Below are 12,365 nucleotides of genomic sequence, written 5' to 3' on the forward strand. Positions count from 1 at the left end.
CTGTGATATAAGCCTACAGAAAAGTGCAACCTTCAACTGGTCTATATAGTATTAGTAAAAAAATATATATATAGAACATTGGAAAAAAATCTATTTCTACCAGATGGGCATTAAGAAATTATAAAGCAACTTCAGATAACCAATATATTATTATAGCAATAGAGGGATAATAGAAAGCAAGTGAAAAAAATAATGAGATCAATGTTAACTTATAATGTTGTGGGCCAAGTCTAGATGTTTACTGGCACATGGTTAGTGTAAACTCTTATTCTTTAAATATGTAATGCGAAGATACTGTTAATATAGAATATCATCTTTGGGCTAACATTTTACGATGATTAAGATCTTCTGTGCTAAACCTTCTTTATAAACATTTAGGTAGCATACCCATTTGCTAATAAAACAGGAAAGCCAGGAGGAAAAAATAGGACAACAAACAGTTTATTAAAAGTCAACATTTGAATATCAATCGTACAAAGGCTGATTTTTTTTCTTCGCAAAAAGTACAATTTTCAAGTAGTCCACTGAACATCCAGTATTTCCAAAGAGCTCTCCGATGTCCATGTTTCAAAAACAAAAATCAAAATGTCCAAAGTTGTCCAGGGAAAAATAAAGTTTCATCTTTTCAAAATGTGGCGCATTACTTGCCATCTTCATAGCAACCAACGCCGTCTTCGCTCCAGCATTATCCAGCTCAATCGGGTCTTAATAGATAAACAAAGAGGAAAAATGACGTAAGCCCACAACGCATTTGAAAATGAATAACGTTGTATTGTCCACTACTAAAAAGGCATTGCTAAGTTATCCCAAAAACACTATAGTATTTAGCTAGCTTTAAATTACGCTAAAGCAAGATAGTAGTGGACCACACATTTGCTTAAAGAAGCAGATATGTAGAGCAGAAGCTAGCATAGAAGTACACGTACAAATTGCTAATAAATTGGTAATTGACAATGAATTGTCGCCATTAATCAAAATAGCTAGTGCATTGATCGCACTGACAAACATGTTAAAATAAAACTTGGAAAAAAAAAAGGAGAAATGGTTACGCTTTCTAACACAACCTCAGAATTATCGTTAGCCTATGCGGATAGCCTTCCAAATATATCCTTTATTAAAAAAAAATGTGTTACTGTTATGGTTAACCCAGCCATTACAATGCTGGTGAAGTATCACATGGCTAAAAGTCAAATTATATACAATGAATTAGTTTAGTTTATTTGAAAGCAAATTAGCCCGAATTATTGAAGTCAACAAAATGTCAATTTCAAATATGTAACAATAAAAAAACCTCAGGATGATGCAAACACTCAGCAGAGTTGGTGCACTCTCGAACATTCAACATGAAACTTCCACCAAGTTAGCGAAAAATAAAAAATAAAGCATGTACTAACATCAGCTGCCCACAAGGGGTGCGATATGCGATTTAGCAAGACAATGGGGTAGCTTAGCCTACATGCTAGCCTGTGTCATTCATGACATTGGGGGGAAAATACATAAAATGTACCCATACCTTGACACATCTAAAACAAATACAATGACCATGTTGGGAAATTTCATAGGGTATGCAAAGTCAACCCCTCTCTGCCATACATTTGAAACAAGCACCCTCTGCCCACACTATGTAGGCTACATTCTTTGAATGAAACTCTTCCAAATGCAGGCAAGAGTCCCACATCCACCATTACAGCTCAGAAGATAAAATGGCCTCCGATAAAAGGTACTCGTGAAAAATGCATTTTATTTCCCGGGGGGGGGGGGGGGGGGGGTGGTAGTATAGTAGCTGTACAAACTTTGCAATGCTCAAATCAAAGCAGTTTTGGCTTATAAAATATTGCATGAGAAAGCCATAACATGATAAAAAGGGAGTAAAAAAACTAAACAGAGTAATTGTCTAATGTCAGCAGAATTTACATCACATTTACACAAATGTTTGACTAAGCAGCTCATTCTAACAAAACGTGATATACTTACAGTGCTGACTTCTTGTTTCAAGGATTGAGTACCACAGAGTCAGTCCATGTCTCCACTCTGTAAGTGATAAAGAAAAAAATAATGAAATCCCCGTTATGGAACTATGAGTGTCCCAAGTGTGTATACTATCTGGAAAATGAGACTGAAAAAACAGAGAAAAGAGTATGGAAATGAACGTTGTTAGCGTCAAGTTGGCATTCTCTCAAACATCCCAGGTCACTCAAGTAGGGATGCACCTAATATTCGGCCGAATAGTGGCAAAAAAAAAGAAAAGAATATTCGGTATTGGTTCGGTTTATTTTAGAGCCGAAACCGAATAGTCAAAAGAACCGGGGTTACTTTTCATAACCTACCGTTTTGTTGTGATGACGTGATCAAAACGTGATAATTTAAATAAATAATCCATTATCATGTAGCTGTAGCTACATTATCATGTAATGGCTACATTATCAAGGTACGGCCATGACGGCATAGTACAAAGACTGATGATGAATATCTATCTTTTTTTCCCCTTCATTTTCAGCATTTAGTGTTCCGTTTTCAGCCAACTGTTTCCTATATTCGGTTTCGACCAAGAATTTCCCATTTGGCGCATCCCTACATTAAAGTTGTATGCATTTCCCCAATACAGTCAAGATATCTTTCCCTGTACACAACTATTTCAAACTGCATCACAACTAAGCCCAGCACACACCGGGTGCGCAGCGACGCGGTGGAAAATAGAGCGGTGGCGTATCGGAGCGTCAGGCGAGGCGTGAACTAGTCGGACGCCGCCGGTGTGGGATAGGTTCATTGAAAATAACGGAGGAGGCTGTTTTGACGCGCGGCGTTCGCAGACGGTGTGTAGGGCTTTACACACCAATTTTAGCCACCTTTGCAAAAGTTTAACATCCATGGCCCCAGGTGAGCACTTTATATTTGAAAACTCTTATGTAAACGTTAACTTTGTAAATGTAGCAACTAGGAAGGCACTCAACAGGGTGAATATTTCAGGGAATCTTGCATTTAAAATGCATTATTTTTACATTCTTAAAAATAGTTCCAAATTCAAAACTATTATTTTCCCATTATATTATAGAGCATGAGCAAAATGTTTTATTTTTAATTAAGTGAAAATAGAATGGTATTTTGGCTGTTCTCAGTTACTAAATTGTTTCATCTTTATGGCTTGAGATTTCTTCTCTAATTGTCTCCCCAAACTAGATGCCAATTCCCATGTGTACTGCAATTGTTGCTGTTGCTAACCCCTCCCACCACCCAGTTGACCTGGGGTGGTGTAGACTACAATGTGTGCCAATAATGCACACACTGGCACTAGCCCAGGTGCTTCTTTTCACCTCAGCTAGTGAACAGATACCCCGACCAACCAGTAGGGGTTGCTAGTGTTGTGACAAGGACATAATACCATGCTGGCTTCCCACACAAATACAGCCAATTGTGTTTATTGGTGAGCCTAGTTATACAGGAGAAATGGATTGAATTTTCCACATGGAATTTAAAATGTTATCATAGGCTTATTGTAATATTAAGGCAGTGATGCCACTTAGAACTGATTTGAGTCCATCGGTATTGATTCCGATTTCCGATTCCCACACGATTTTTGCAATGGTGGTGGCATACACTGGCATTATGGCTACCAAACATTATCTTTCACTTCACATATTCTCATGGGCTTCAACCGAATTCATAAAATGTCAATTTCTATTGTTTGGCTGTATGTATGAGGTGAAAACCACTACAAAAGCTGTATCATCCAAATCTGTAGTAGTCCATTAGTAAAACAAAATGTAATTTTCACTTGTGATGTTTAGCCCGTTGCAGATAATTGAAACTTGTTTAACACTGAAGAATTGATATGGCGTCATTGATCGCTTTATATCAACATGAAACGGTTTAGCTGAAAACCAGCTTTAACCCTGTCCCGGTTGCTAGGGCAACGCTAGCCAATAGGATATTCTTTGGCTGTTTTCTCGGGAAGAAATGGCACCGTCCGCGGTTTTGATCATCCATCCGATGTTCGGGATCTAATTTGTGATTTTTCACAAATATTAAGGTTTCTGGCGAAAGATAAACATCGTGAGCTAATGCTAACATTAGCCGTTTCTTCTTCCCTCAGTCTGCAAGGCGGGGAAACCGGATGTGAATGAGTAGTAATCTAGGAGTATATATATATATATATATATATATATGAATAGAGACAGCACCCAGAGGAAACCCTGAGGCGAAATGGCCGAATTTGGTATTGCAGCGCTGGGCCAAACTCATGAACGCACTGGTCCGTTGACTATCATTGCGCACGTTCATGGTGACACGTGAACGCTGTTTCAGTGCAATGACAGTCAACGGCCAGCGCGTTCATGAGTTTGGCCCAATCAATCCCAGAATACACTCTGTTTCTACCAGGAAGGAGGAGTGAAATCACCTCATGCGCTTTTGAGCAACTTAAAGCAAGTGGATTGGAGGAGTCATTTCAGTCTGCAGAAGCTAACTACCACCAATGGCCACAAGGGGGTAGTGAAAGAGTTGTTTTTTGAAAGCCCGCACCGCCAAGGACGTAATTTGATGCTAGTTGTGTCTTTGGATTTTACACTAGATGGCGCTCTTCACCAACCCATGATTCACCGTTCCGAGTCATCCACTCCCACGATTTTCAACAGACAGTAACCGCATGGACCGTTTTACAAACTTTTTTTTCGACTTGCATAATTAACAAAATGTGCGCTTTTTATTTTCAGAAATGTGTTGAAGAAAATATACCCACATATTTTCCAAATTCATCACAGGTTAAGGGGGTGGGACAAAATTGTTCCCAATTTTTTAATGTATTTTAAATGTATTGTATTAATATAGTTAAGCAGGATATGATACGTAAACTAATAAAAACAATCTGAACGTGCATATCATAGAGCTATAAAGGAGAGACCGAACCACAGCGCTAGCCCCGCCCCCAAGCTATTCCTTTCAGTGGAAGTTGCTCAGTGGCGTTTTGAAGCACCCGGAAGACTGCCGGAAGTATAATTATAACTCAATGGCTCGAGCGAGCGGAAGTTTAGCCTAGCCCGGACCTCAATTTTGAGGTCCGGGCTTACGCACATGACGTCATGAACGTCCGTCCACCTCCATTAAAGTGCTGCAATTGCATATTTCGCCAGTAGGCAGTGGCATCTTCAACGTTGGCCTTACTGGGGGCTTGGTGCATATACACCAATAGGAAGATGAAGTTGTTCAATCACAATAACCGTAATTATATAAAGTATATTTTTTATGTATTTACACTTACAAGTCTCCATTTAAGTGTGACATTTCAATCCTTTGGTTCCATCGGAGCTAAATGTGACACCTTTAAAATGGGAACAAAAAGGAAGATTCGTAAAACAAAAATGAGAACAGCACACCCTACTGGTTGGTTGTATGTGCAGAAGAAAATATAAAGTACGCTACGAACACAGCAGAATACTCAAAATGTGACTTTCGCATAAACATACCATTTCTCTTGAGTTAGAAGATGCGCTTTCTTCTTACGTGAATGGTCAATGGAATCCCTAAAAACAAAAATATTAATGATTAGTGTTGACAACGAAACTTAACGAAAATCACCACTCCAGTTGGCAGAATCAGATGACTGAGATTCTTATTTTTACTTTGATTTGTGTTGATAAGGTTGGCAGAATGCAATAAGTAGAAGGCAACATATTGTTGAAAAACACTTGGATGATTCAAGAATATATATGTGTTGTGCAAATTAAATATATTTACATTTTATGACAACTTTAATGACCCAATATAGCTGCTACAATTGCAGATCGGTCACTTAGAATTAATGATATACCATTGGGAGTAATGCAGAAGAAATTATTTTGTCAAATACCTATTTTTATATTCAACATAACATACTGTAATCATGTTGAACAGAAGTATTACATTGTTTCAAATGTGTATGTAATAGTACTAGTCTTTGACATGTATAATACTAGTCTTAAATAGACAATCCTGTTTGAGAGACTAGGTTGTATAAAAAATAAAGCTTTTATTTGTATTTATTTATTTTGGGGCAGTAGTCTTTATTCCCAAACATTCTTCTTAATGAGTTGTGTTCCATAACTTTAAAATGCATATAATTTACAGATGTAGTATTAAGAGGTTAAAACTAAATAAATGTAAATATGTAAATGCCTTCTCCATTCAGGAACTCAAAGGGTTAAAAGCCAACACCCTATTTTGGATTTGGAACCATTCTTGTTCTTTTTCCTTTAATTTTTACATTATAAGCTTCAGTTAACAAGAAATGTGTCAACAATTTGAGTATATGTTTAGAGATAGGCAAATGTGGTCACTGATATCGTTTTTAGATTTCTGACAATTTGTCACAATTCATTTAAACATTTTTTTTTAAATATTATAAACACTGGCAAGTTATTGAAATGATTTTGTATTCTCCATTAACAAACTTAGAATTCTACTGTTAAAACTATTCCAGGTTTCTTTCAAATATTAAATTTAAATGTCACTAAAACGCCATAAATGTTAAATATAACGAAAATAAACAAAATAGTAAGTAAATATCCTTGTATTGACATCAGTACATCTCAATGATAATATTTCATCGAAGTAAGGCTAGTTTTTGTCATTTTATTCACAAATTCAGACAAGGGCATTTGCCCTTTCAAGGACAAAGCACATTTTAAAATGCGTAGGTTGATAAAACTCCATAAATCTCCCTAGAAAAAGTGCTTCTCTTAACATGACCGAAGTAAACTATAAACACAGGTGACAAATATGCTTATCTCGTGAACAAGAGCACAATCAAACACAGATTCAGTGAAGAAAATCGTTTTCTTTATTCTTGGCTGAGGACACACCATGGCCATTTTAACAACACCGTGTCTAGCTGTCGTTCTTTCCACCATATTGCCATATACCTCCAACTCGACTTTACAACTAGTAAAAACGGTTACTCTTTAAAAAACTCTTACCAATTTCTCAGGACATCACTATCCCCCATCATCGGCACGGTCTATTGTCGTGTTTTTGGACGATTTTCGTCGTTTTGGTGTGTTCTTTTGCTGCATTGTAGGTCTCTTCTCCATCCAGTCCTCGATGCTCGCCTTCCTCTGCTGTATCTGTCTTCTTCCCTGGTTGTGCTTAGGGTGTTATCCGTCAGAGCTCAGCCCCCTTTCTATCAACGTAAGCGCGCTCAACTTCCTCTGTGTCCTCCAGGCCGGGGCAGGAACCCTGCTGTTCACACACTTTGTATTTTCTGATGTGTAGGTTACATATTATAGAAAGAAAATAATAATTGGTTGTTTGATTAACCAAATCACACAGACAAGCCAATGAAGCCAATTCATGCGAACTGAATATATATATTTTAACAAATTAACTAAACTGACTGGTTCCATTCGATTTTTAATTCATTAAATTAGGTAGGCTGCTATGTAGGCATATTCCATCCAAACGTTTACGTTTTACAGACAGTTAACCTTAAAAATGTCCACCTATGTCCCTCAAGACACCACAGACAGAATTAATATTATTTTGTGCAATTAATGAAGATAATGTGATTAATTTGTATACACCAATCATACAAAACATAGGCCTATATAGGGCCTACAACACCTTTCAAGGAGTCAGCCATAAAGTTGTATGTTTTCATTATTTTGTAGATAGGTTTCATACCAAAACCTTGTCTTGTGAATAATAATAATAACAGAATAAAGTTAAACTAATTGTCATAATAGCATAATAAACACAATTAATCATAATCTCCCACCACACACACACACACACACACACACACACACACACACACACACACACACACACAAAAGTTTGAAACACCCTAGCAATTTAACATCCCCCCAAAATGAAGTTACCCATCAATATTTGGGGTCTGCCAGTGTTGTTTTGCTGCTCTTAATACTCCACCCCCATCACTGACCAATGAGATGTGAGATCAAACTGCGCATGCTGCTTTGCAGTGGAAGATTTCCTTTAAAAGATCCTTGGCCTAGCAACAAGAAGCACAACCAGCTCAAATACTCTAGCCTAGCAGACTCTGAATGTGAAAAGGAAACCGAAGCATTAGGGGAAGGCCTTAACTTACACTTACTTTAATAATGGACATGCATATAGCCTACAATGTATGGGAGGTTAGGAATTGGAATTGATTGCAAATTGTCAACATTAGGGGTCTGGGAATCTTTAGTATAATTTGTATGTTGTATGTTTTGTAGGCTATACAAACTTTGTTCAATCTATGCAAAATACCCCACAAATCATTTACCCCCACGTTATACACAATGGACATGGATCTATGCTCTGCAATTATCTTATTAGTTTAACAGTTCCGGTTGAAAACAGGTGCCATTATCAAAGCTTTGGTCTTATCACTGCCATGACATGACATCTCTGCATGACATGTGACTTAGTTGGATTGACGGAATTATTATTTATTTTGTATGTGGCCTCTGTGTGTAGTACAGTATATAGGCTATGTAGGCCTATGTATGTCTGTCTTTCTGTATTTATTTCACAAAAGAGAACTTGAATTATTTTGACTAGCCCCTGAATTTAAATGTAGTATACGGAGACTTACTGTTGGAGGCTCATATGTGGTTAAGATGTTAAATGTCAAAGCTGTTTTTACTTTACAGACCATCGGCACAATTTCAAAGTCAGCTCTGTTCACCAGAAGCCTGTGTAGCAATCTGGTGTGATAGGACTCATAGGAGTGTCATGTTTTTATGTGCAACTTCCAAATGTGACCTACAGGTGGCACCTCTGTGTAATGTCTGTACTCCAGTCCAGACCTACACAGACATAAGCCAATTACAAGTCACAAGTTAACTGTCAAAGAATGTACACCCTGTACAGCTGGCATACTGACAAAGCAGAAATATTGTTATAGGTGGCTCTGTGGGGTCTTTTACAATTAAATCTAGCGACCCAAAAACGGGAAAACGCACATGCATATCCACAGATTTGAGTTATGAGTCATATGGAGAGTAGTCTGTGTGTTATTACAGGTAGTTGAAGACTTTGAAGGTTGTGTAAGTGATCGTTTTGGGTAAAAAAAACATTTTAAGTTAAGCTTTGAATTATTGCTATATAGATAGTCGTTGTTCAATAACAGGCAGCCCCTAACTGCCCCCCAAAATCCCATCAGGACCAGGGCTAATAAGGACCTAACTACCTAACCTTATACAACGGAAGCCAATATCAGATATTTGGTTTTCCTTGATCATAGTCATCCAGCCTCACACCTAGAACTCACCTAATATAACCCATTATGCCAGGGTGGGATGGCTCAGGGTAGAGGACACCCGGCGCCATGTGGGTGCCAGAGGGGGCCTGGCACCCTCAGTTCAAGTTTTATGCACATAATGTTTTATTGAGAACGTAGGTTGTAGTTTACTATGAAAACCTGCAAAACCTGTCAGTCAGTCAGTCCGTCACGCCTCGTGGTACGCTCTACTGTATGGCCAATACAGAATTCATTCCATATGTTGATCTGACCTTATCAAACTCTGTACACTCAAGACACTGCCACCCTTAGATATCCATATATGGAGCTGACCTGTTCTGATATTCCATATGTTGATCTGACCTCATCGAACCCTGTATACTCAAGATACGCTCCATATATGGTCAGACCTTATCAAACCCTGTACACTCAAGACACTGCCAAGTGTCCAATAGTATTTTTCATTGTGCATTTTATGGTCAAAGTTGATCCCATGCCAAAGAGCCAGAACTTGCTCAGCAGTCTGCTGTCACCCAGGCGGATGCGTGTACGCACCCATCTGCCCCAGTAGCACGACCTCCACACTCACGGAGGAGACTGCCAACGAGCAGCGCCGCTGTCTGGTCAGGGAACGCCGGCAGCGATACCGCCGGAGTCTCACCTACATCTGCATATAGGGAGCCAACTTTACTTTTAGACACCAGTTAACTCTTGCTTCTCAACCTTGCCGTATAAAGAAGCTCTGTTGTTTCAGCGCAACCTCGCCAGGGACGGACTGGCACAGAAAATCGGCCCTGGCATTTGTGGTCTTCACCGGCCCAAAGACGGCTCAAAGACGCTACTATTACTTTTTATTTTTGTTTTGGCTCAGCCCCGGCCCCATGACTGCACAGCCCTTCTGACATTCGCCAGAATTGCCAGACTGTCCAATCCGGGCCTGCACCTCGTCTTACTGGTTATATATAAATGATGTGTGCCCCCTCAACATTTTCAAATGCCCCCTCAGTCATTTCATCCTGGAGCCCAGCCTGGAGTACAGCGACTTGCATATGGGCCTGGTTTTCAAGATATGCAAGACTACAGAGACTCATGTACCTGTCAAACTACTTTAATAACATTAAAGAGACAGGCACAACATAATCTCATTCAACCCAGATTCGGCACAAATAGGCTATGGTTCAAATATGGATGATTGATTGATTGATTGATTGATTGATTGATTACTTTATTAACAGTTTGCATGGACAGGCACAGGGAAGTACAATACAAGGTCAGGTAAAAGGATGAATCCAAATCTCATTAAATCAAAAAGATGTAATGATAGACAAATATACAATAAGCATGCAAAAACATCATATAAACAAGTAGAAAACAAAAAGAAAAAAAATATGTACAGTAATCAGCTCGGCAGGGGACGCTTTGACTTTTTACTGGGGCCTGTATAAAGTCTAAGCTTAACACCAGAAATGACACCCCAACTGTTTACTGTACAATACATGTTTTATTGATGATGTGTTGACTTGGTTATTATTGTATGTATTTGAATGTCTTGATGAATTGAATAGACAGGACCACAATGGAAACAAACCCTTAGGGATTTTTGTGTGTCCTTTTAGCGGCATTGTATAGCCTAATCCTTTTTGCTAAATTGTTAATAAAGTAGACTTGCTGCTTGCAGACTTGCACAGTAGTGTTTTATTTCTGAGTTTAGTGACTGAACTGATTGATATTCTGTAACGTTTGGTCAATCAAATGCAATATATGTTGTAATTTCAACATCATTTCAACATCAAAAAAGTTACACAAAGCTCTTCTAACAATTCATATTAAATGCATTGAAGTACGGAGTTCTATTAGGCCTATGACATGACCACAATGCATACAAGCCCTTATGGCTTTTTGTGTTATCCTTTTAACAAACACTGTAATAACGTACCATTGTATTATCTGTATAACTGTTAGTAGTATTCAATTAACCAATCAAACATTTTAAAGTAATGCGAAATGTCAGGTGAAAATGTTGGCATCAGTAGAGATTTCACTAGAGTGTGTGTGTATATATATATATATATATATATATATATGGGTGGGTGACGTGACATGCTGCCCTTTGCTGTCCTCAGTGTCAAACACGTAGAAATAAAAAATATATTTGTCAAAAACCTTCTGAATATTGTGCAGGAAATTATGCTTCATGTGAAGCATAATTCTTCTTAATCAAGATTGAAACATTTAATTCCTCATTTCTTCAGAATTTTCAACCATAGCAAAACTCATATGGTGAGAGAGAGAGAGAGAGAGAGAGAGAGAGAGAGAGAGAGATATATATACATATATATATATATATATATATATATATATATATATATATATATATATATATATATATATATATATATGTATATATATATAATATATATATATATATATATATAGTGTCGCAGTGTATATATATATATATACACTGCCATCTAGTGGGCACACAGTGGGAGTCTACTTTAGCCTACACAGTAGCCTACAGTCACAAACACACTGGCTAAAGAAATGGACAAATAAGTATAATAGATAGAAATAGATCTAACTATATCCTGCCTAGAATTTTGTTGGCATGATGGGCTAAACGTCGTGGACCGCTTCCACACGTAGCAACAACGGATCCCCCCAGTCCTCACAAAAGCATAGCCTACTTGGCTGCCTAGAGACGAAATAAGAGTATAAGACCGAGGTGATTGGTGATGTCAAGGTTTTGTTTGTTTTTTGCTGTTTGGTGAAGATCTTTCTTTTTTGTTTAATAAGTGGGTGTGGGCTCCAGGCTCAGCCCCAAATTGTAAATGTTTGAATGAATGATGACTAGACGGCATCATCATCATCACGCACAGCGGCCTGCAGAGCTCTTCCGGTGGTAGATAATCCTCAGATCTCTCTCCACGCATTCCAAATGCAATCAGGAAGGAATTGCGCCGCAACCTGGAGCAAATCGACTCACACAGAGCCAAGAGAAGAAACAACACAAATACAACCTGCGAGGCTGCGACCAACGAGTCCCTCTATCGTTCGGAAGATTGGACCACATGTATAGAGCTACACATGGATTTACGACTCTTTTTTAATAACATCTGACTAATGTCCTCTATAATGTGACTGTGCT

The 12,365-nt window shown here is 38.2% G+C and overlaps 1 long non-coding RNA gene across 2 annotated transcripts; it reads right to left on the bottom strand.

Annotated features, from left to right (window-relative positions):
- Positions 1-425: 425 nt before the first annotated feature.
- LOC310857965 lies at positions 426-7,827 on the bottom strand. 2 transcript variants are annotated; one of them, XR_014569193.1, is made up of 6 exons: positions 7,591-7,827; positions 6,948-7,231; positions 5,460-5,516; positions 5,255-5,314; positions 1,975-2,031; positions 426-704 (listed from the first exon to the last, which is right to left on the bottom strand). It is a non-coding gene; the product is annotated as an uncharacterized lncRNA (long non-coding RNA). The 2 variants fall into 2 exon arrangements; XR_014569194.1 differs by having other exon boundaries at positions 6,948-7,827.
- Positions 7,828-12,365: the final 4,538 nt, after the last annotated feature.

Source organism: Protomyctophum parallelum (genome assembly GCF_964188405.1).
Source record: "Protomyctophum parallelum genome assembly, chromosome: 4".
NCBI classification, from domain to species: domain Eukaryota; kingdom Metazoa; phylum Chordata; class Actinopteri; order Myctophiformes; family Myctophidae; genus Protomyctophum; species Protomyctophum parallelum.